We start from the raw sequence: 21053 nt of genomic DNA on the forward strand, positions 1-21053 counted from the left end.
CGCGCACAAGGCGCGCACGCGCAGAAGTGATTTCGCGTAAGAGACGCGCACGCGTACATGCCGTGTACGCACGGGTGAAGAAACAGCCAATCGACGCGCACGAGCACATGGCGTGTACGCGCCGATACTAGCACGTGACTCACTTAAATTCAAAATGCTGGGGGCAATTTCTGAGCTGCCCAGGTCCAAATCCAACTTGTTTCTGAGTGTATTTCATGCAGAATTGAAGTCCAAGCAAAGGGGGAGCAATTAGTTAGTCAACATGAGCCTTTTGTTAGTTTTCTAGAGAGAGAAACTCCATCTTCTCTCTAGAATTAGGTTAGGATTAGGTTAATTGTCTAGGATCTTGAATTAATTACTTGATTTCATCTTGTTTCCTTTACAATTTCTCAATTCTACGTCTTGATTTCCTTAGTTGCAATGTTAATTTCTCATTTTGTTCTCTTGTATGTTGATGAACATTGTTAGATCTAATTTCCTTTTAATGCAATTTCATGTTTCTATGTTTCTTTTATGTTGATCTTGCTTGATATTATTGATTTCTCGCTTATGATAGTTATGGGTTTCCTTAATTTTAGCATTTTGTGATGTTTATTTTTTTTTTGCACATTAGGTGTTTGATATAATGCTTCCTATAGTTTTTGAGTAGTTCTCTTGACCCTTGGCCTAGGCTAAGGGGATTGAGTGATCTTGAGTCCTTCGGCTTCATTGAATTAGTAATTCTAGAACCCTTGGGGATCAATTTGATAACCATTGACTCTAGCCTACTACTAAGTTAATTAGTAGCTAGGTTGGGACTTATGGATTGATGTTGATCAAGCCATTTGACGTACTCCAAGCCTAGGAGTAGACATTACGTACTTAAGGCTTTAGTGAGTAGACCTAATGAGCTCGGTTCCTCGTAATTATCAATAATTGAATTGTTGACAAGGATAGTGATCTCAATTACCTAAGTATTAGCTAAGAGTCCTTTATCTTTCTTCCTTTAATTACTTGCTTGATTTACGCATTTTGTCATTTAAATTCTTGCTCATTTAATTTCTTGCCCTCTTATTAATCAAACCCCCATTGCATTCTCATAGCCAATAATTGACCACTTCATTGCAATCCTCGTGAGATGACCCAGAGTTTAAATACTTTGATTAATTCTTATTTGGGGTTTGTTACTTGTGACAACCAAAATTTTTGATTGGGAGGATTGTTTGTTGGTGTAGAACTATACTTGCAACGAGAATTCATTTTATGTGAAATTCTATACCGACACGACAATTTTCTCGTTATCAAAATGGCGCCGTTGCCGGGGATAGCAACGGTGCTATGTTATTGGCTATTGTATATATTGTGAATAGCTTGATTTTTGGTATGTTTGTTGGCTTTTGCTAGTTATAGGACTTTGTTTTCTTTGTTTCTTGTTAGTTTTATTTTTGTCTTCTCTTATCACCATGAATTCTCATCACTTTGGCTATGAGTGTGGTTCAAACTATGTTGTAGGGAATGGAAGCTTTAATGAGGATGTGCATCAAAGATTTGGAAATCAAAGATGGGAGGAGCCCCAAGCTTATGGACAACCTTCTTTGCAACAACCCCCTCCGAACTCTTATGGGTATAATCCTAATCCTAATGCATAACAATCCAATGTGTGTGATGACCCTTACTGTGATTGTCAACCACAACCACCACATGCATATGAACCCCCTCCTCAACATAGCCCTCCACCTTACTCACAAGCCTTCTACCACCATTTACCACCATATGACCCCAACCCATACCCACTATACCAACCACCATATGAACCGTATCTAGAACCACCACCTTTCCAACACCAATACTCCCATGAACCACAAAGTCCATACACACCACCTCAAGGATTTCACCAATATGAACCACCTTCCAATTATAACAACATTCCCTCAAACAATGAACCTTCTTTTCCACCATCACCTTTCGACGAAGCCCCCATGTTGGAATTGAGAGATCTTGAATCTCACATCTTAAGGCGACAAGAAGAGGATGAAAAGAAGTTTGCGGAGTTAAGAGCAAAAATGGCTATCATGGTAGAAGCCAATGGTAATATAGTCTCATCCCGCCTAAGCCTATGTGATCAAGGTGCTCCCATTGTTGAATGTGGAGAAGAAACTAAAGAGTTTAGTGAGGGAGTGAACTTGAAGCTCCATGGAGAGGAGGAGGAGTTAAAACAAGAAGTACAACAAGAGGAGGAGGTAGAACTTAGTGAACAAAAGGAAGTAGTGGTTGGATGTTTAGGATATGTTGAGCACATAAAAGAATCTCAAGTTGAAGAGCCCTCTTCCACAAAGTTTGGAAGGGATGTTAAAGAGGAGAGTGATGTTGAGGAAGTGGATAGAGAGTCGAAGGAAATTGATCAAGAAGTTGATTCCATCATTAGTGATTTTTTGTCCACATTGATCAATCCCCTCGATGATCTTATTGAGCCTTCTTCCAATGAATTAGAAAGCAATGTTGGGGAGGACGTGCAACCTCCAAGGCATATTGTGAATGAAGAATTAGAAGAAGTGTCCCAAGCAACAAGCCTCCCTATATATGATGATTCGGCATCAACATATGACCCTTTCGAGCTTGAAGAATCCTTCCCCACTATGCTTGGAATTGATGACAAGGTAGACTTCACTAAACCTTCTATCTATGATGAGAGTGATGGGGAAGAAATAGAAGAAATTGGTGAAGAAGAATGTGAACTTGAGGAAGCTTGGCGAGAGGTAAAGCTTGAAGAACCTTGCCAAGTGGTGGGAACCTCTAGAAGAGGATGGACGGGAGTGGAGCGTACTTTGTCAAGATCATTGGGAATTCTTCCACCTAGGTTATCATCCAATCTTTCATTTGAGTGGGTAAAACTTCTAACTCATAGCTTTATTATCCCACTTGAATTCGGTTTGCTTGAAACGGATGGCCAACTTAAGGCGCTTTGTGGAATTAAGCAAAAGAGGAGGATGTTTAGTGGTCGGCGTTGTAAATCTAGAATCATTATGGTTGGAAGCTCAAATTTGAAGAGCATGGATTGGTGTCGTGCTCAATTAAATGGGTCTAGGAGGGTAGTTTGGTGCCTTCATGAGAATTCAGCTTTCTTGTCCCCCGGACGGAATCAAGGTGATCAACTAGAAGATGGGTGCGAAGATAAGATATGGGATCCTGGATCACACTATGGAAACCAATTTTGGGAGCTCATTTCTTGGAGAGAACCTCACCAAAGCTTGGTGAAAATGGTTGGAACTTCTGACAACCAACTGAAGGACAACCACTCTTGGAGGTTCAATGATGAATACTGGTATAAACCACCTTGACAAGGAACCTTCCAAATGTCTAACTTAAGGACTTAAACCAAAAGTGCTTTGTGGGAGACACCCCACCATGGTAAACTCTTTCTATTTTCTTGTAGATATAATGAATGAATAAATTGAGTTCCATTGTATATAGTTTCTTTACTTCTTAGTGTATTTTGCTTTGCTTGATAAAGTGTTTATAAATTCTATGCCTTAACTAGGGATGATTCTTTGAATTTGAGTTTTTGCTTGGATTGCAAGTTTCCTCGATTTGTTTGAAAATTCCCAAAAATTTAAAAAAAAATGGTTGGTTTTGCATTTTAGTTAGTTTTTGAGTCTTAGAGAAGGCTATGAGGATTTTGAGCTCTTCTTGGTGCTCTTAAAAGAGAGAGAGAGAGAGAGAGAGAGAACCCACACGCAAGCGCACTGTGCGCGTGCGCGTCAGCTGTGCATTTGAGCTTTCTGGACCAAGGACCAGAGAGTTGTGCCACTTTTGGGAGGGAGAGAGAACCCACGCGGATGCATACATGGCGCGTCCGCGCCCCTTTGTGTTTCCCTCACAACGCGTAGGCGCACCTGGCGCCCCCGCGCCCCGCTTGTCACTCAACTCATCCACGCGCAAACACATAGTGCGCGCGTGTGTCGATGCAGTTTTTCGTCACCCAGGCCAAAGACCCGAGAGTTATGCCAACTCTGGGCCACTTTTGTGCCTCTGGCCCAGCTCGACCTGTACGGATGGGCATTGTACGCGTCGGTGCCCATTCCCATATCTCCCATCCACGCGCAGGCGCATGTGACGCTCCCGCGCCAGTTCCTTATTTTCCCACCCACGCGGACGCGCATGGTGCGCGCGCGCGTGGATTCAAAATTCCACTTACCCCAGGGACGCGAGAGCCCTAGCGCAGTTGCGCACCCCTTCACCCTTCCCCCCAACATCTCTCCCTCTTCTTCTCCCTCCATTTCCAACCTTTGAGCTCTTCAACCACCAACCACCCAGCCACCTCCGGCGACTACATTCATCCACCGTCAACTGCCGTGCAACCCTTCCTCCTTTCTTCCCCCCTTCTTTCTCTCTTCCTCTGTTTCTGACTTCGCCCCTGCTCTGTCTCCCCACTGCCCCCCTCTCACCAGCAACCTGCCCCGCCACCGCGACCAAGTGTGCCGCCGTGAGCACCGCTGCTGGCAGTGCTACCTTGCTGCTTCCTCTATCCGTTTCTCCCTTCCCCCATTTCTACTTCTTCTCTGCTCCTCAGGTCTCTACCTTTTCCCTGTTTTATTCATTTCGTTGCTATACCTAGTTAATTTTATTTAGTGTAGTTTAGTTAGAAATGCATGTTAGTTGATTAGGTGGTTAGAGAACCTGAGATGGATAGTGGATTTAGGTTTGTTTGAATAATGATGATGATTGAAAGTGTTGCTGCTTCATTAACTTTTCTTGGCTTGTTTGTTACTAGATGACTTACCATGTGCTGATTTAGTTTGCTTGATGTTGTTGCCTGGCTGTTCATTATTGCTTTGATCTTGCTGAGTGCTGTGGGTTGAGTTCTTCTGCAATTTGCACTCTATTGTTGGATTCAATTATGCTTAATTGTTTGAATTCACGTTGCTTGCAAGTGGAATGATTATTGTCTTGGAATGGTATTTGCAAGTTGAATTCAATGAATAGCATGCTGCCTGAATCCATTACCCTTGTTCATTTGATAGATTTGGTGCTGTATTTTAAGCCAGTATTTTTGTTCATTGTTCGAAGAAAGAATGTTATTTGTTGCTGGATGGTTTAGTTTAAATTGCTTTTTGATGTTTTGCTACTGAAAGATTGGCTTATTTGTTCCATTCATATGAACTCACATATGGTTTTTGTGTTTTTAATTATTAATGAATTCATATGGAATCTGCATTGTCTGATTGAAATTGGAAAACAGCCAATTTACTGCTGAAATGCTGCCGGATTTTTCCTAACCATGTTTCATGAAATAACACTGTTTTATTTGGTGCAACAAGCTTCTATTCGACGAAATTCTGTGTCAATAGACTTTTGTTTGCTAAATGGTTTTGGAAAATCCTCAAGAACATGTTTACAAGTTTTGGTCATGCTTATCATATTCTTTGCTTGTTTATATTGCTGCTTTACTTCTATGCATTGAGTAGTTGAATAAATTTTCAGATTGACCATAACTTGAAACTCTTTTGAGATTTTGTGCCTCTTTTGCATAAACTCACAAGTTTGAAGGTTTTTAATCTATGTGGCTTATTTGATTCATTATATTCATGCCTAATTTGCATTAGGTCACATGGACCATGAGGTTTTCCATTCTTGCTTCAACTTATGACTTTTATGCCTCATTGAATTTGGTGTTGAATGTTTCTTGATTGACTTGTTTTTCAAAGTTTTGATTTTACCAACACCAATTGATACAACCATGGTGATCTTTACATTGATTGATGACTTATTTTCATATTGGTTGCTTTTTGGCAATATCATATTTCATCTTCAATGACTATGTGCATTTCATGCTTGTGAGTATGCTTGCACCTCTATATGGTACACTTCTTTTAATTGAGCCGATAACCGTCATATCACTGATTTTTGAACTAATTTCTAACTCTAACTTGATTAACCAACTGATTTCTTCCTTTTGTTTTGAACATAACTCCTTTAATCATTCTTTTGAATATGGCATTTCTTAGGCTCAATGAATAAGCATTGTGCAATTGTGGTTTAAATCCTTGGTTTGTGACTTGATTTGAATTCTGAATTTTATTACTTGCATTCCAAGAATTCTCTTTTCTTCACTCACTTCATGAATATGTCTTACCTTGAGTGCTTTACATTTACTTGGCTAGCTGCTTATATCATATCACATCTATTTTCAGGATGTCGGAAAAAGGAAAAGCCATAGCTACCACCTCAAAGAAAAGGAAGTGCTCTAAAGCCTCTACCCCTTCTCCTTATGCTAATTATACTAAGAATCTGCTGAATGAAGTGGATAAAGAGAATCAGCTACTCTCATCCACCAATCCAATCAAGTTTCCCAATCTCTACTGTGAGCTTCGCTTCCCCAAATACCGGAAGACGAATCTGAACATTGAGAAGAAACTGGTCCTTCCCAATGATGTGAGACGCGCCATCAATAGCCGTATTCTGGAATTGGGCTTGGACTTTGTTAATAGAGATTTGGGGAGGATAAACACTTCGTGGGTGAGGGAGTTCTACTGCAACTTCTTTCGTGCCACTCTTGATTCAGTCCATCTGCGGGGTAGGGAGATCTTGATCAACGAGGCAGCTATTGGGGAGGCATTGCTTTGCCAACCTCGTACTGGTGACCCATGCGCCTGTCAGCAGGCAGAGGTAGCTATCCATTGCATGACTTTTGATTATGAGGCGCTGAAGCGCGTGATTGCCACACCAGACGCCCCTTGGGTGATGGATTCTGGAAACAAGAAGCCCAAGGGGATGCTATTCACTTATCCGTCGAGAGAGGCTAAGACTTGGCAGCATATATTCGCCCATTATGTCTTTCCCACCACTCACTTTTCAGAGATTCCGATGGATATGCTAGATCTTATTGGCTGTGTCATGGAGGGAAAAGAGGTAGACTTCTCCCGATTGATCAGGCAGAGCATGTGGCGCGCGCATATCCGTGGCCTCTTGCCATTCCCTACATTGGTCACCAGCATGATTGAGCTAGCCGATGTTCCATGGGAGGACAATGATGTGACACCACCACCCCCAGATGACGACGATAAGGAGGTTACTATTCCATGGCGTGGGTGGGTGCACGAGAAGCCCCCACCCAAACGCCGTTCTCGAGCCAGAGTAGTGGTGGAGGCAGCTCAGCCTTCATCATCAGCAGCAGCAGCAGGACCCTCCTCTACTTCAGCAGCAGCATCCTTGCCACCACCGCCAGCACCTGAGCCGACGTATCTGGTTGTACAGTGCCTGTTTCACTTCATGGAGCACAGCGAGCGTCGCATCATGCGACGTCTCGATCGTATAGACCAGGTGTTTGTATCACAAGGTATTGAGCTATCTCCTCTCCCAGACTCTCCCGCCTCCGACGAGCAGGATTAGGAGGAGGAGCATGTTGAGGAGCTGACTCAGCAGGAGGCACCACCAGAGAAACAGGCCACCACAGAGGTTCAGCAGCCCCCTGAGAACTCACAGCCAGCACCACAGCCTGAGCCTAAGCCACAGCCACAGCCTGAGCCCGAGCCACAGTCCGGTGCGACTGTTGACCCCATCCCGAGCTTCAACACTAGCATCGAGGACGATGCTTCATCCTAAAGTGTGGGGAGGTCACCGTTTGTAACCGGTGGATAGCATTTGTGTAGTGAACTTTCAGACATTTATCTTCTAGTTCTGCTACTTTATTTTATTTTGCACTTTATCTTTGAGATCATTTTGGGATTATTGTACGTATTTGCTATTGTGGATATCCTTATTTTGGTTGTTGTGCACCTTGATTATATATGTATATATTGCATTTTGGATTTTGATTGTGATTGGAAAAACATTGTGAATTGTTAAAACCTAGTTGACCCTTTTTGTATAAGAATTGTGTTTTAATTGAAAAGGGGGTAAACTATGGGAAAATTTTAAAAAATTTTCTAAATCACAATATTGCATTAGAATAAGCTTAGTGGTGCACGAATTATGAATCACACTTTTCACAACTCGTACCACTAACCAGCAAGTGCACTGGGTCGTCCAAGTAATACCTTACGTGAGTAAGGGTCGAATCCCACAGAGATTGTTGGATTGAAGCAATCTATGGTTATTTTGTAAATCTTAGTTAGGAAGTCAATTATGTTTATCAGTTGAATTGTGAATAACCAAGAGATCATAAATTAAAGGTTACTTGTTGTGCAGTAATGGAGAATATGTTGGAGTTTTGGAGATGCTTTGTCTTCTGAATCTCTGCTTTCCTCTGTCTTCTGATTCACGCGCGCACATCCTCCTATGGCAAGCTGTGTGTTGGTGGATCACCGTTGTCAATGGCTACCTTCCATCCTTCCAGCGAAAACTACGCTCACGCGCTCTGTCAAAGCACGGCTAATCACCGGTTGGTTCTCGATCCGGTTGGAATAGGATTTACTATCCTTTTGCATCTGTCACTAACGCCCAGCCTTCAGGAGTTTGAAGCTCGCCACAGTCATTCAATCCTTGAATCCTACTCGGAATACCACAGACAAGGTTTAGACTTTTCGGATTCTCATGAATGCCGCCATCAGTTCTAGCTTATACCACGGAGATTCTGATTAAGGAATCTAAGAGATATTCATTCAATCGGATATAGAACGGAGGTGGTTGTCAGGCACACGTTCGTGGGTTGAGGAAGGTGATGAATGTCACGGGTCATCACCTTCATCACAGTTAAGCGCGAATGAACATCTTAGCTAGGAACAAGCGTGTTTGAATGGAAAACAGAAATACTTGCATTAATTCATCGAGACACAGCAGAGCTCCTCACCCCCAACAATGGGGTTTAGAGACTCATGCCGTCAGAGAATACAAAGTTTAGATCTGAAAATGTCATGAGATACAAAATAAGTCTCTAAAAGTTGTTTAAATACTAAACTAGTAGCCTAGGGTTACAAAATATGAGTGGACTATGATGGATGATGCAGAGATCCACTTCTGGGGCCCACTTGGTGTGTGCTGGGGCTGAGATTTAAGTGAGTCACGTGCAGAGGCCATTTGTGGAGTTGAACGCCAGTTTTTATGCCAGTTTGGGCGTTCAACTCCAGTTTTTGATCCTTTTCTGGCGCTGGACGCCAGAATTGGGCAGAGAACTGGCGTTGAACGCCAGTTTACGTTATCTATCCTTGTGCAAAGTATGGACTATTATATATTGCTGGAAAGCCCTGGATGTCTACTTTCCAACGCAATTGGAAGCATGCCATTTCGAGTTCTGTAGCTCCAAAAAATCCACTTTGAGTGCAGGGAGGTCAGAATCCAACAGCATCAGCAGTCCTTTTTCAGCCTGAATCAGATTTTTGCTCAGCTCCTTCAATTTCAGCCAGAAAAATACCTGAAATTACAGAAAAACACACAACTCATAGTAAAGTCCAGAAATATGAATTTTTCCTAAAAACTAATAAAAATAGACTAAAAACTAACTAAAACATACTCTAAACTATATGAAATTATCCCCAAAAAGCGTATAAAATATCCGCGCATCACAACACCAAACTTAAACTGTTGCTTGTCCTCAAGCAACTAGACAAATAAAATAGAAGACTAATAGGTTGAGAGGCAATAATATCTCAGAGTTTTTGAATGAAGCTCAGATTCTACTTAGATGAGCGGGACTAGTAGCTTTTTGCCTCTGAACAGTATTGGCATCTCACTTTATCCATTGAAGCTCAGAGTGATTGGCATCTATAGGAACTTAGAATTCAGATAATGTTATTGATTCTCTTAGTTTAGTGTGATGATTCTTGAACACAGCTTCTTTATGAGTCTTGGCCGTGGCCCTAAGCACTTTGTTTTCCAGTATTACTACCGGATACATAAATGCCACAGACACATAACTGGGTGAACCTTTTCAGATTGTGACTCAGCTTTGCTAAAGTCCCCAATTAGAGGTGTCCAGAGTTCTTAAGCACACTCTTCTTTTTGCTTTGGACCTTGACTTTAACCGCTCAGTCTCAAGTTTTCACTTGACACCTGCACGCCACAAGCACATGGTTAGGGACAGCTTGGTTTAGCCGCTTAGACCAGGATTTTAGTCCCTTAGGCCCTCCTATCCACTGATGCTCAAAGCCTTGGGATCCTTTTTATTTGCCCTTGCCTTTTGGTTTTAAGAGCTTTTGGCTTTTTCTGCTTGCTTCTTTTTTTTTTCTGCAAGCTTTGTTCTTTGCTGCTTTTTCTTGCTTCAAGAATCATTTTTATGATTTTCAGATTATCAATAACATGTCTCATGTTCATCATTCTTTCAAGAGCCAACATATTTAACAGTCTTAAACAACAAATTCAAAAGACATATGCACTGTTCAAGCATTCATTCAGAAGACAGAAAGCATTGCCACCACATTTAACCAATTAGAATTTCTTTTATTAAACTCTAAATTTTATTGCTTCTTATTCAAAAGATCTACTATTTTATTCATATTTGCTGATGATGAGAAAAATAAACTATAGCTTAATTGGAGATAAAATCAAATAGATACTAATTACTATTATATGACTTCTAAGGTAAACTTTTTATAAGGACACTGTCACAGAGTTAAGGCAGAAATTGGAAATTAACAACCTTTATTCTGGGGGTATGGGGGTTCCTCTGATCCTTGGGAGGCTTGGTATTACAGAAGACTTTTGGCGCTTCAGTTCCCTTAAGTCACGTCTCTGCTCCTCTTGTTCTTTAAGCATATGGGTCAGCATTTGACTGTGTTCCTTCTGTTGTTTTATTATTTGCTCCATAGCTTCCTGCATCTTGGTGATGGATGTCTCAATATATTCCCAGTATTCAGCTTGAGGTATCTCTGGAAGGAATTTCTGTGCTCTCTTCTTGATAAGATCCTCCTGTGCTTGTTGTCTCTCCATTGATGCTTTGGTGATTGACTTTTCAATTAGGATATATTCAGTTATTCCCATCTTGACTCCAGCGTCCTTGCAGAGCAGAGAAATCACGCTTGGATAAGCCAACCTGGCCTCTTTTGAATTTTTGTTAGCAATCTTATAGAGCTCAGTTGAAATCAGCTGATGAACCTCCACTTCCTTTCCCATCATGATGCAATGAATCATCACTGCTCTTTTAACTGTGACTTCAGAACGGTTGCTAGTGGGCAACAGAGAACGCCCAATGAAGTCCAGCCATCCTCTGGCAACTGGTTTGAGATCCTCCCTCTTGAGTTGATTTGGGATGCCCTTTGTGTTGGTGGTCCACCTGGCTCCAGGGATACATATGTCCTCTAAGATCTTATCCAGGCCAATGTCTACTCTCATCATCCTCCTGTTGAAGGAGTCTGGATCATCCTTTAGCTGAGGTAGCTTTAATATCTCTCTGATCTTGTCAGGGGTGGTATGAACAATCTTTCCCCTGACCATGGTCCGAAATTCGTAGCAGGCTGTTCCAGATAGTCTTTGCTTGTCAGTCTGCCACATATTAGCATAGAACTCCTGGACCATGTTCCTTCCTACTTTCGTTTCAAGATTAGCTAGGACTTCCCAGTTCCTGATTCGAATTTGCTCCTGGATCTCCGGATATTCATCTTCTTTCAGATCGAATCTAACTTCCGGGGTCACTGATCTCAGACCCATTACTTTAAGATAATGGTCTGAATGTTCTTTAGATAAGAACTTCCCTTGATTCCAAAGTGGTTTTGGAACGCTCTCTTTCTTGCCTCTTGGAGTGGATTGTTTTCCTTTGAGAGCCATAATCTTAGTAGTGATCTCGGATAAACACACCAAACTTAGAGGTTTGCTTGTCCTCAAGCAAAAGAAAAGAAAGGAGAGGGATAGACGGAGATTGAGTAGCACTTGTGGATGAAGGAGGGGGGGCCGAACCCAATTTAAAGGGGTGGGGGGTGTTTTTTTCGAAAAATTGGAGGAGATAAGATAAAAGGATTGAGTTGAAAAAGATAAGATAGAAGATTAATTTTGAAAAGATATGATAGATTTTTGAAAAAGATAACTCTGAATTTTGAAAAAGATAATATGGATATTTGAAAAAGATATGGATTAGTTGAAAAGATTTTTGAGTGAAAAAGATAGATTTGTTTTCAGAAAAGATTTTGAAAAGAGTTGGATTGAATTTGGAAAGATGGATTTTTTAGAAATTAAGGATTTTAGAAATCAGGGTTCTTGATATGTTCATGTAAAAATCATGCATTGAAGCATAAAATTTGAAATTAAAATGGAAATACGTGTGGGATTACTGGATTTGGCTCCTCCCTGTCCTCCTGGCGTTTGAACGCCCAAACACTGCCTGTTTTGGGCGTTCAGCGCCCAAATGCTGATCTCCTGGGCGTTCAGCGCCCAGTTGCTTCCATTCCTGGCGTTCAACGCCCAGTGGGTGGCCATTTCTGGCGTTGAACGCCCAATTGCTGCCATTACTGGCGTTTTCTTGCCATTGAGCTTCCAATCTCTGTTTTGTGTGCAAATTCCTTCTGTAACCCTGTAAACTTATGCAATTGATCCTTTACCTTAGTGTCAGTAAACTTTATATAAAAAAATAAAAAAAGAAAAATAGGGCAAAATGCTTAGAGGATTAATGCCCCATGGCTGGGTTGCCTCCCAGCAAGCGCTTCTTTATTGTCTTTAGCTGGACCTTGCTGAGCTTTTAATCTAGCTTCAGCCTTGAGCAGTCTTGCTCAATGTTGCCTTCAAGATAATGCTTGATTCTTTGTCCATTGACAATGAACTTCTTATCAGAATCAATATCTTGAAGCTCCACGTAACCATATGGTGACACACTTGTAATCACGTATGGTCCCCTCCACCGGGATTTCAGTTTCCCGGGGAATAGCCTGAGTCTAGAGTTAAACAACAGGACCTTCTGTCCTGGTTCAAAGATTCTAGATGACAGCTTTCTGTCATGCCATTTTTTTATTTTTCTTTATAAAGCTTGGCATTTTCGAAAGCTGTGAATCTGAATTCCTCTAGCTCATTTAGCTGGAGCAATCGTTTTTCTCCTGCTAATTTGGCATCTAAGTTTAGGAATCTGGTTGCCCAGTAGGCCTTATGTTCCAGTTCCACGGGCAAGTGGCATGCCTTACCATACACGAGTTGGTATGGAGAGGTCCCTATGGGGGTCTTGAATGCTGTTCTGTAAGCCCACAGAGCATCATCCAAGCTCCTTGCCCAATCCTTTCTACGGGTATTTACTGTCCATTCCAGGATTCTCTTTAAATCTCTGTTAGAGACTTCAGCTTGCCCGTTGGTTTGTGGATGATATGGAGTGGCCACTTTGTGGCGAATTCCACACCGAACCATGGCAGAGTAAAGCTATTTATTGCAGAAGTGAGTGCCCCCATCACTGATTAACACTCTAGGGACACCAAACCTGCTAAAGATATGTTTCTGGAGGAACTTCAGCACTGTTTTAGTATCATTGGTGGGTGTGGCAATAGCCTCAACCCATTTTGATACATAGTCAACTGCCACCAGAATATAAGTGTTTGAGTATGATGGTGGGAAAGGTCCCATGAAGTCAATTCCCCATACATCAAACAACTCTATTTCCAAGATTCCTTGTTGAGGCATGGCGTAACCATGAGGCAGATTACCAGCTCTTTGGCAACTGTCACAATTACGTACAAACTCTCGGGAATCTTTATAGAGTGTGGGCCAATAGAAGCCACATTGGAGGACCTTGGTGGCTGTTCGCTCACCTCCGAAATGGCCTCCATATTGAGATCCATGGCAATGCCATAGGATTCTCTGTGCTTCCTCTCTGGGGACACACCTACGGATAATTCCGTCTGCACATCTCTTAAAGAGATAGGGTTCATCCCACAAGTAGTACTTTGCATCAGTAATTAGTTTCTTCTTTTGTATTCTATTGTACTCCTTGGGTATGAACCTTGCAGCTTTATGGTTTGCAATATCGGCAAACCATGGTGCTTCCTGAATGGCAAATAGATGCTCATCAGGGAACGTCTCAGAGATCTCAAGAAAGGGGAGGGACGTCCCTTCCACTGGCTCTATCCGGGACAGATGATCAGCTACTTGGTTCTCTGTCCCTTTTCTGTCTCTTATTTCTATATCAAACTCTTGCAGAAGCAATACCCATCTGATGAGCCTGGGTTTTGAATCCTGCTTTGTGAGTAGATATTTAAGAGCAGCATGGTCAGTATACACAATCACTTTTGATCCTACTAAGTATGATCTGAACTTGTCAATGGCGTAAACCACTGCAAGTAGTTCTTTTTCTGTGGTTGTGTAATTTTTCTGGGCATCATTTAGAACGCGATTGGCATAATAAATGACATGCAGAAGCTTGTCATGCCTCTGTCCCAATACTGCACCAATGGCATGATTACTGGCATCACACATTAACTCAAATGGCAATGTCCAGTCTAGTGCAGAAATGACTGGTGCTGTGACCAGCTTAGCTTTCAGCGTTTCAAACGCCTGCAGGCATGCTGTGTCAAACACAAATGGCGTGTCAGCAACTAGCAGATTGCTTAGAGGTTTTGCGATTTTTGAAAAATCCTTTATAAACCTCCTATAGAATCCTGCATGCCCCAGAAAGCTTCTGATTGCCTTAACATTGGCAGGTGGTGGTAATTTTTCAATTACCTCTATTTTTGCTTGATCCACCTCTATTCCCTTGTTTGAGATTTTATGCCCAAGAACAATTCCTTCAGTCACCATGAAGTGACACTTTTCCCAGTTTAAAACTAGGTTAGTTTCTTGGCATCTTTTCAGAACAAGTTTTAGGTGATCAAGACAGGAGCTGAATGAGTCTCCATATACTGAGAAGTCATCCATGAAGACTTCCAGAAATTTTTCCACCATATCAGAGAAAATAGAGAGCATGCATCTCTGGAAGGTTGCAGGTGCATTGCATAGCCCAAAGGGCATCCTTCTATAAGCAAACACTCCGGATGGACATGTGAATGCTGTTTTCTCTTGATCCTGGGGATCTACTGCAATCTGGTTATAGCTTGAGTAGCCATCCAAAAAGCAGTAATAATCATGACCTGCTAGTCTCTCTAGCATCTGGTCTATGAATGGTAAAGGAAAATGATCCTTTCTGGTGGCTGTATTGAGCCTTCTGTAGTCAATACACATGCGCCACCCTGTAACTGTTCTTGTAGGAACCAGTTCATTTTTTTCATTATGAATCATTGTCATGCCTCCCTTTTTTGGGACGACTTGAACAGGGCTCACCCAGGGGCTATCAGAAATGGGATAAATAATCCCAGCCTCTAGTAATTTGGTGACCTCTTTCTGCACCACTTCCTTCATGGCTGGATTTAGCCGCCTCTGTGGTTGAACCACTGGTTTGGCATTGTCCTCTAATAGGATTTTGTGCATGCATCTAGCTGGGCTTATGCCCTTAAGGTCACCTATGGACCACCCAAGAGCTGTCTTGTGTGTCCTTAGCACTTGAATAAGTGCTTCCTCTTCCTGTGAATTTAAAGCAGAGCTTATGATCACTGGAAAAGTGTCACCTTCTCCCAGAAATGCATATTTCAAGGAAGGTGGTAGTGGCTTGAGCTCGGGTTTAGGAGGTTTTTCCTCTTTCAGAAGAAAGTTCAGAGGCTCTTTCATGTCCTCTCTCCAAATCAGGTTGAACATCTTTAAAGATGTCTTCCAACTCTGATTCGAGACTCTCAGCCATGTTGATCTCTTCTACTAAAGAGTCAATGAGATCAACTTTCATGCAGTCTGTTGATGTGTCTGGATGCTGCATGGCTTTGACAGCGTTCAACTTGAACTCATCATCATTGACTCTCAGGGTTATTTCCCCCTGTTGGACATCAATGAGGGATCGTCCAGTTGCTAGGAAGGGTCTTCCTAGAATGAGAGGAGCACTCTTGTGCTCCTCCATTTCCAGCACAACAAAGTCAGTAGGAAAGGCGAATGGCACAACTCTGACAATCATGTCCTCAATCACGCCTGATGGGTATTTAGTGGAACCATCAGCAAGTTGGAGACATATCCGGGTTGGTTTAACTTCTTCAGTTAAGCCAAGCTTCCTGATAGTGGATGCAGGTATCAGGTTGATGCTTGCCCCAAGATCACATAAAGCTGTCTTGGTGCAATCACCTTCTAATATGCATGGTATCAGAAAACTCCCAGGGTCTTTAAGCTTTTCAGGAAAGCTTTTCAGAATGACTGCACTGCATTCTTCAGTGAGGAGAACTCTTTCTGTTTCTCTCCACTCCTTTTTATGACTCAAGATCTCTTTCATGAACTTGGCATAAGAAGGTATTTGCTCAAGTGCCTCTGCAAATGGAATCTTTATTTCAAGAGTCCTTAGATAATCTGCAAAGCGAGCAAATTGCTTATCCTGCTCCTCTTTCCGGAGTTTTTGAGGATAAGGTATCTTAGCTTTATATTCCTCAACCTTAGTGGTTAAAGAAGCCTTTTTAGAGGGGTTGTTATCAGCACTTGTGTGTGTCTGATCCCTCACTGGCAATTGAGTACCAGAGTCAGAAGCTGGAGTGACGTTAGACGCCAACTCACTGTCTGTTCCTGGCGCCTGAACGCCAGCATTGTACCCATTTTGGGCGTTCAACGCTGGATTCTGCCCCCATTTGGGCGTTCAACGCCAGATTCTTGCCCATTTCTGGCGTTGAACGCCAATCCTGCCTTGCTTCTGGCGCTGAACGCCAGTTTTGGGCATGGTCTGGGCGTTCAGCGCCAGCCTTCCACCCATTTTCTGGCGTTTTAGTGCCAGAATTATTTTTCCCTGGGCTCTTACTGTCCTCAGGTGAATCTTTGGTGGGTTGCTCATTTCTTGAATTTTTGATGCCTTGAGGTGGGGTATTTAATGTTTTCCCACTTCTTAATTGAACTGCTTGGCATTCTTCTGCTATTTGCCTTGATAGCTGCTGCTTTGTTTGCTTAAACTGTTCGTCCATATGTATATTAGCTATCCTTGTCTCCTGTAGCCTGTCCTTGAATTCAGCTAGCTGCTTTGTTAGAAAATCCAATTGCTGATTGAATTCAGCAGCTTGTTTTACAGTACTGAATTCAGCAGTTACTGTTTTAACCTCTTCATTCATGGAAGGGTTGCTGCTTAGATACAGATGCTGATTCCTGGCAACTGTATCAATGAGCTCTTGAGCCTCTTCAATTGTCTTTCTCATATGGATAGATCCACCAGCTGAGTAATCTAGAGACATCTGAGCTCCTTTTGCAAGTCCATAGTAGAAGATGTCTAACTGAACCCACTCTGAAAACATTTCAGAGGGGCATTTTCGTAGCATCTCTCTGTATCTCTCCCAGGCATCATAAAGAGATTCATTATCTCCTTGCTTGAAGCCTTGGATGTCCAGCCTTAGCTGTGTCATCCTTTTTGGAGGGAAATATTGATTCAGGAATTTTTCTGTCAGCTGTTTCCATGTCCTTATGCTGGCCTTAGGTTGGTTATTCAACCACCTCTTAGCTTGATCTTTTACAGCAAATGGAAACAGTAATAGTCTGTAGACATCCTGATCTATTTCTTTATCATGTACTGTGTCAGCAATTTGTAAAAACTGTGCCAGAAACTCTGTAGGTTCTTCCTGTGGAAGACCGGAATACTGGCAACTTTGCTGCACCATGATAATGAGCTGAGGATTCAACTCAAAGCTACTAACTCCAATGGAGGGTATGCATATGCTACTCCCATATGAAGCAGTAGAGGGGTTAGAATATGACCCCAGAGTCCTCCTAGACTGTTCATTTCCACTTATGTCCATGATGGATATATGAATAAAACTTGGACTGATTTATCTTTTTATTTATTTTATTTTATAAGAAGTAAATACTTAAATAAAATAAAATAACTAAAAAGAATTTGAATTTTGAAATTAAAAAAAAAAAATTTTTCGTAAAAGAAAATAAAAATTAATTAGTTAAAAAAAAAGAAATTTTTGAAAAAGAGGGAAGATATTTTCGAAAATTAGAGAGAGAGAGTGAGTTAGGTAGTTTTGAAAAAGTTAAGAAACAAACAAAAAGTTAGTTGGTTAGTTGAAACAAATTTTGAAAAGATAAGAAGTTAGGAAGTTAGAAGAGATATTTTGAAAAGATAATTTTGAATTTAGTGAGGAGAGAGAAAAACAATAAGATAGTACAAGATTTAAAATTTTTAGATCTAATGCTCCTTGTTTTTGAAAATTTTGGAGGGAAAACACCAAGGAACACCAAACTTAAAAATTTTAAGATCAAGACACAAGGAAAACTCAAGAACACTTTGAAGACTCACAAGAACACAAGAACATGAAGAAAGAACACCAAACTTAAAATTTTTAGAAAACCAAACCAAAATTTTCGAAAACCAAAGGGAAATCAACAAGAAAACACCAAACTTAAAGTTTGGCACAAGATTTAATAGAAAAAATATTATTTATGAAAAAGAAGGTTTTGAAAAGAATATAAAAGACTCTAACCCAATTACCAAGAACACAGATTAACGCTCTAGCCAAATGAGTTATGAAAATTTTCGAAAATTTTAAGAAAGGTTATTTTTGAAAACACCAAACTTAAAGTTTGGCACAGGATTTAACAGAAAAATTATTTTTGAAAAAGGTTCTTTTTTAAAAAAATATGATAGCCAATTATCATGAACATAAACACCACGTTCTAACTAATTGAGCTATAATTTTAAAGTGTTTTAACAAGGGATAAATAATAAAAGTCTCTAAACAAAAAAAAGAATTTTTTCCTAATCTAAGCAACAAAATAATCCGTCAGTTGTTCAAACACGAACAATCCCCGGCAACGGCGCCAAAAACTTGGTGCACGAATTGTGAATCACACTTTTCACAACTCGTACCACTAACCAGCAAGTGCACTGGGTCGTCCAAGTAATACCTTACGTGAGTAAGGGTCGAATCCCACAGAGATTGTTGGATTGAAGCAATCTATGGTTATTTTGTAAATCTTAGTCAGGAAGTCAATTATGTTTATCAGTTGAATTGTGAATAACCAAGAGATCATAAATTAAAGGTTACTTGTTGTGCAGTAATGGAGAATATGTTGGAGTTTTGGAGATGCTTTGTCTTCTGAATCTCTGCTTTCCTCTGTCTTCTGATTCACGCGCGCACGTCCTCCTATGGCAAGCTGTGTGTTGGTGGATCACCGTTGTCAATGGCTACCTTCCATCCTTCCAGCGAAAACTACGCTCACGCGCTCTGTCACAGCACGGCTAATCACTGGTTGGTTCTCGATCCGGTTGGAATAGGATTTACTATCCTTTTGCATCTGTCACTAATGCCCAGCCTTCAGGAGTTTGAAGCTCGTCACAGTCATTCAATCCTTGAATCCTACTCGGAATACCACAGACAAGGTTTAGACTTTCCGGATTCTCATGAATGCCGCCATCAGTTCTAGCTTATACCACGGAGATTCTGATTAAGGAATCTAAGAGATATTCATTCAATCGGATATAGAATGGAGGTGGTTGTCAGGCACACGTTCGTGGGTTGAGGAAGGTGATGAATGTCACGGGTCATCACCTTCATCACAGTTAAGCGCGAATGAACATCTTAGCTAGGAACAAGCGTGTTTGAATGGAAAACAGAAATACTTGCATTAATTCATCGAGACACAGCAGAGCTCCTCACCCCCAACAATGGGGTTTAGAGACTCATGCCGTCAGAGAATACAAAGTTTAGATCTAAAAATGTCATGAGATACAAAATAAGTCTCTAAAAGTTGTTTAAATACTAAACTAGTAGCCTAGGGTTACAAAATATGAGTGGACTATGATGGATGATGCAGAGATCCACTTCTGGGGCCCACTTGGTGTGTGCTGGGGCTGAGATTTAAGTGAGTCACGTGCAGAGGCCATTTGTGGAGTTGAACGCCAGTTTTTATGCCAGTTTGGGCGTTCAACTCCAGTTTTTTATCCTTTTCTGGCGCTGGACGCCAGAATTGGGCAGAGAACTGGCGTTGAACGCCAGTTTACGTCGTCTATCCTTGTGCAAAGTATGGACTATTATATATTGCTGGAAAGCCCTGGATGTCTACTTTCCAACGCACTTGGAAGCATGCCATTTCGAGTTCTGTAGCTCCAGAAAATCTACTTTGAGTGCAGGGAGGTCAGAATCCAACAGCATCAGCAGTCCTTTTTCAGCCTGAATCAGATTTTTGCTCAGCTCCTTCAATTTCAGCCAGAAAAATACCTAAAATTACAGAAAAATACACAACTCATAGTAAAGTCCAGAAATATGAATTTTTCCTAAAAACTAATAAAAATAGACTAAAAACTAACTAAAACATACTCTAAACTATATGAAATTATCCCCAAAAAGCGTATAAAATATCCGCTCATCACTTAGTCAATATGATAAAAATTTTCAAGAATTCCATTTCTAGAGCACCACTCCAAATGGTTGAAAATATTTTTTTAGAACTTGCTTGATAATACACTTTGTGGATCATGTTTTGAGCTAAGAACACCAGCATGAGAGTTTTGAGCCTAATTGTGTGGTTACATCATATAACCACTTATTTTCATTCTTGTGTGCATTATTCTCTTCCTATGATTGTAATCTTTTGATTTGTTTGATTCTTTATGTCCATTATTTTGTGTATATATGCATTTATATGATTGAGGTCATTGTTTCAATTAGCTCACTTACCCAAATAGCCTACCTTTTATCTTCCATTGTTAGCCAATTTTGAGCCTATTCTTAACCCATTTGTTCTTAATATCAGCACATTACAAGCCTAAGTGAAAGACAATAAATGTCTCTTGTTTGGATCTTTGATTAGTTTAGGCTAGTGAGAGTGTTCATTACTTGATTTTGGGAAAGTTGGGTATATTGGGTAGAGATAAAAGTGTGTTTTCATATTTGTGTTGAAAATCTTGGGAATTGGGTACATACTCATGTATTAATCATGTGTAAACCATATGCATTGATGTTCTTGTATATATTTTATGTTTCAAAAAAATAAAAAATAATAAAATAATAAAAATAATATATATAATAGAAATAGAAAAAGAAAAAAAAGAATTGCAATAAAAAGGGGACAAAAATGCCCCAAAGTTCAAAGCTTAATAATGATCAATGCATATGTGTGGTGATCAAAAAAGAATACATGAGTGTGTGTAAAAGTGAAGAATGGGTAGTTGGGATTGTTTAGAATTG

At 40.8% G+C, this 21053-nt stretch overlaps 1 pseudogene; it reads left to right on the forward strand.

Annotated features, from left to right (window-relative positions):
* The first annotated feature begins 7058 nt into the window (after window positions 1-7058).
* LOC148567226 (uncharacterized) lies at window positions 7059-7581 on the forward strand (annotated as a pseudogene).
* The last annotated feature ends 13472 nt before the right edge of the window (window positions 7582-21053 follow it).

This window comes from Arachis ipaensis, chromosome B4, assembly GCF_059453495.1.
Source record: "Arachis ipaensis isolate K30076 ecotype BB chromosome B4, ASM5945349v1, whole genome shotgun sequence".
NCBI classification, from domain to species: domain Eukaryota; kingdom Viridiplantae; phylum Streptophyta; class Magnoliopsida; order Fabales; family Fabaceae; genus Arachis; species Arachis ipaensis.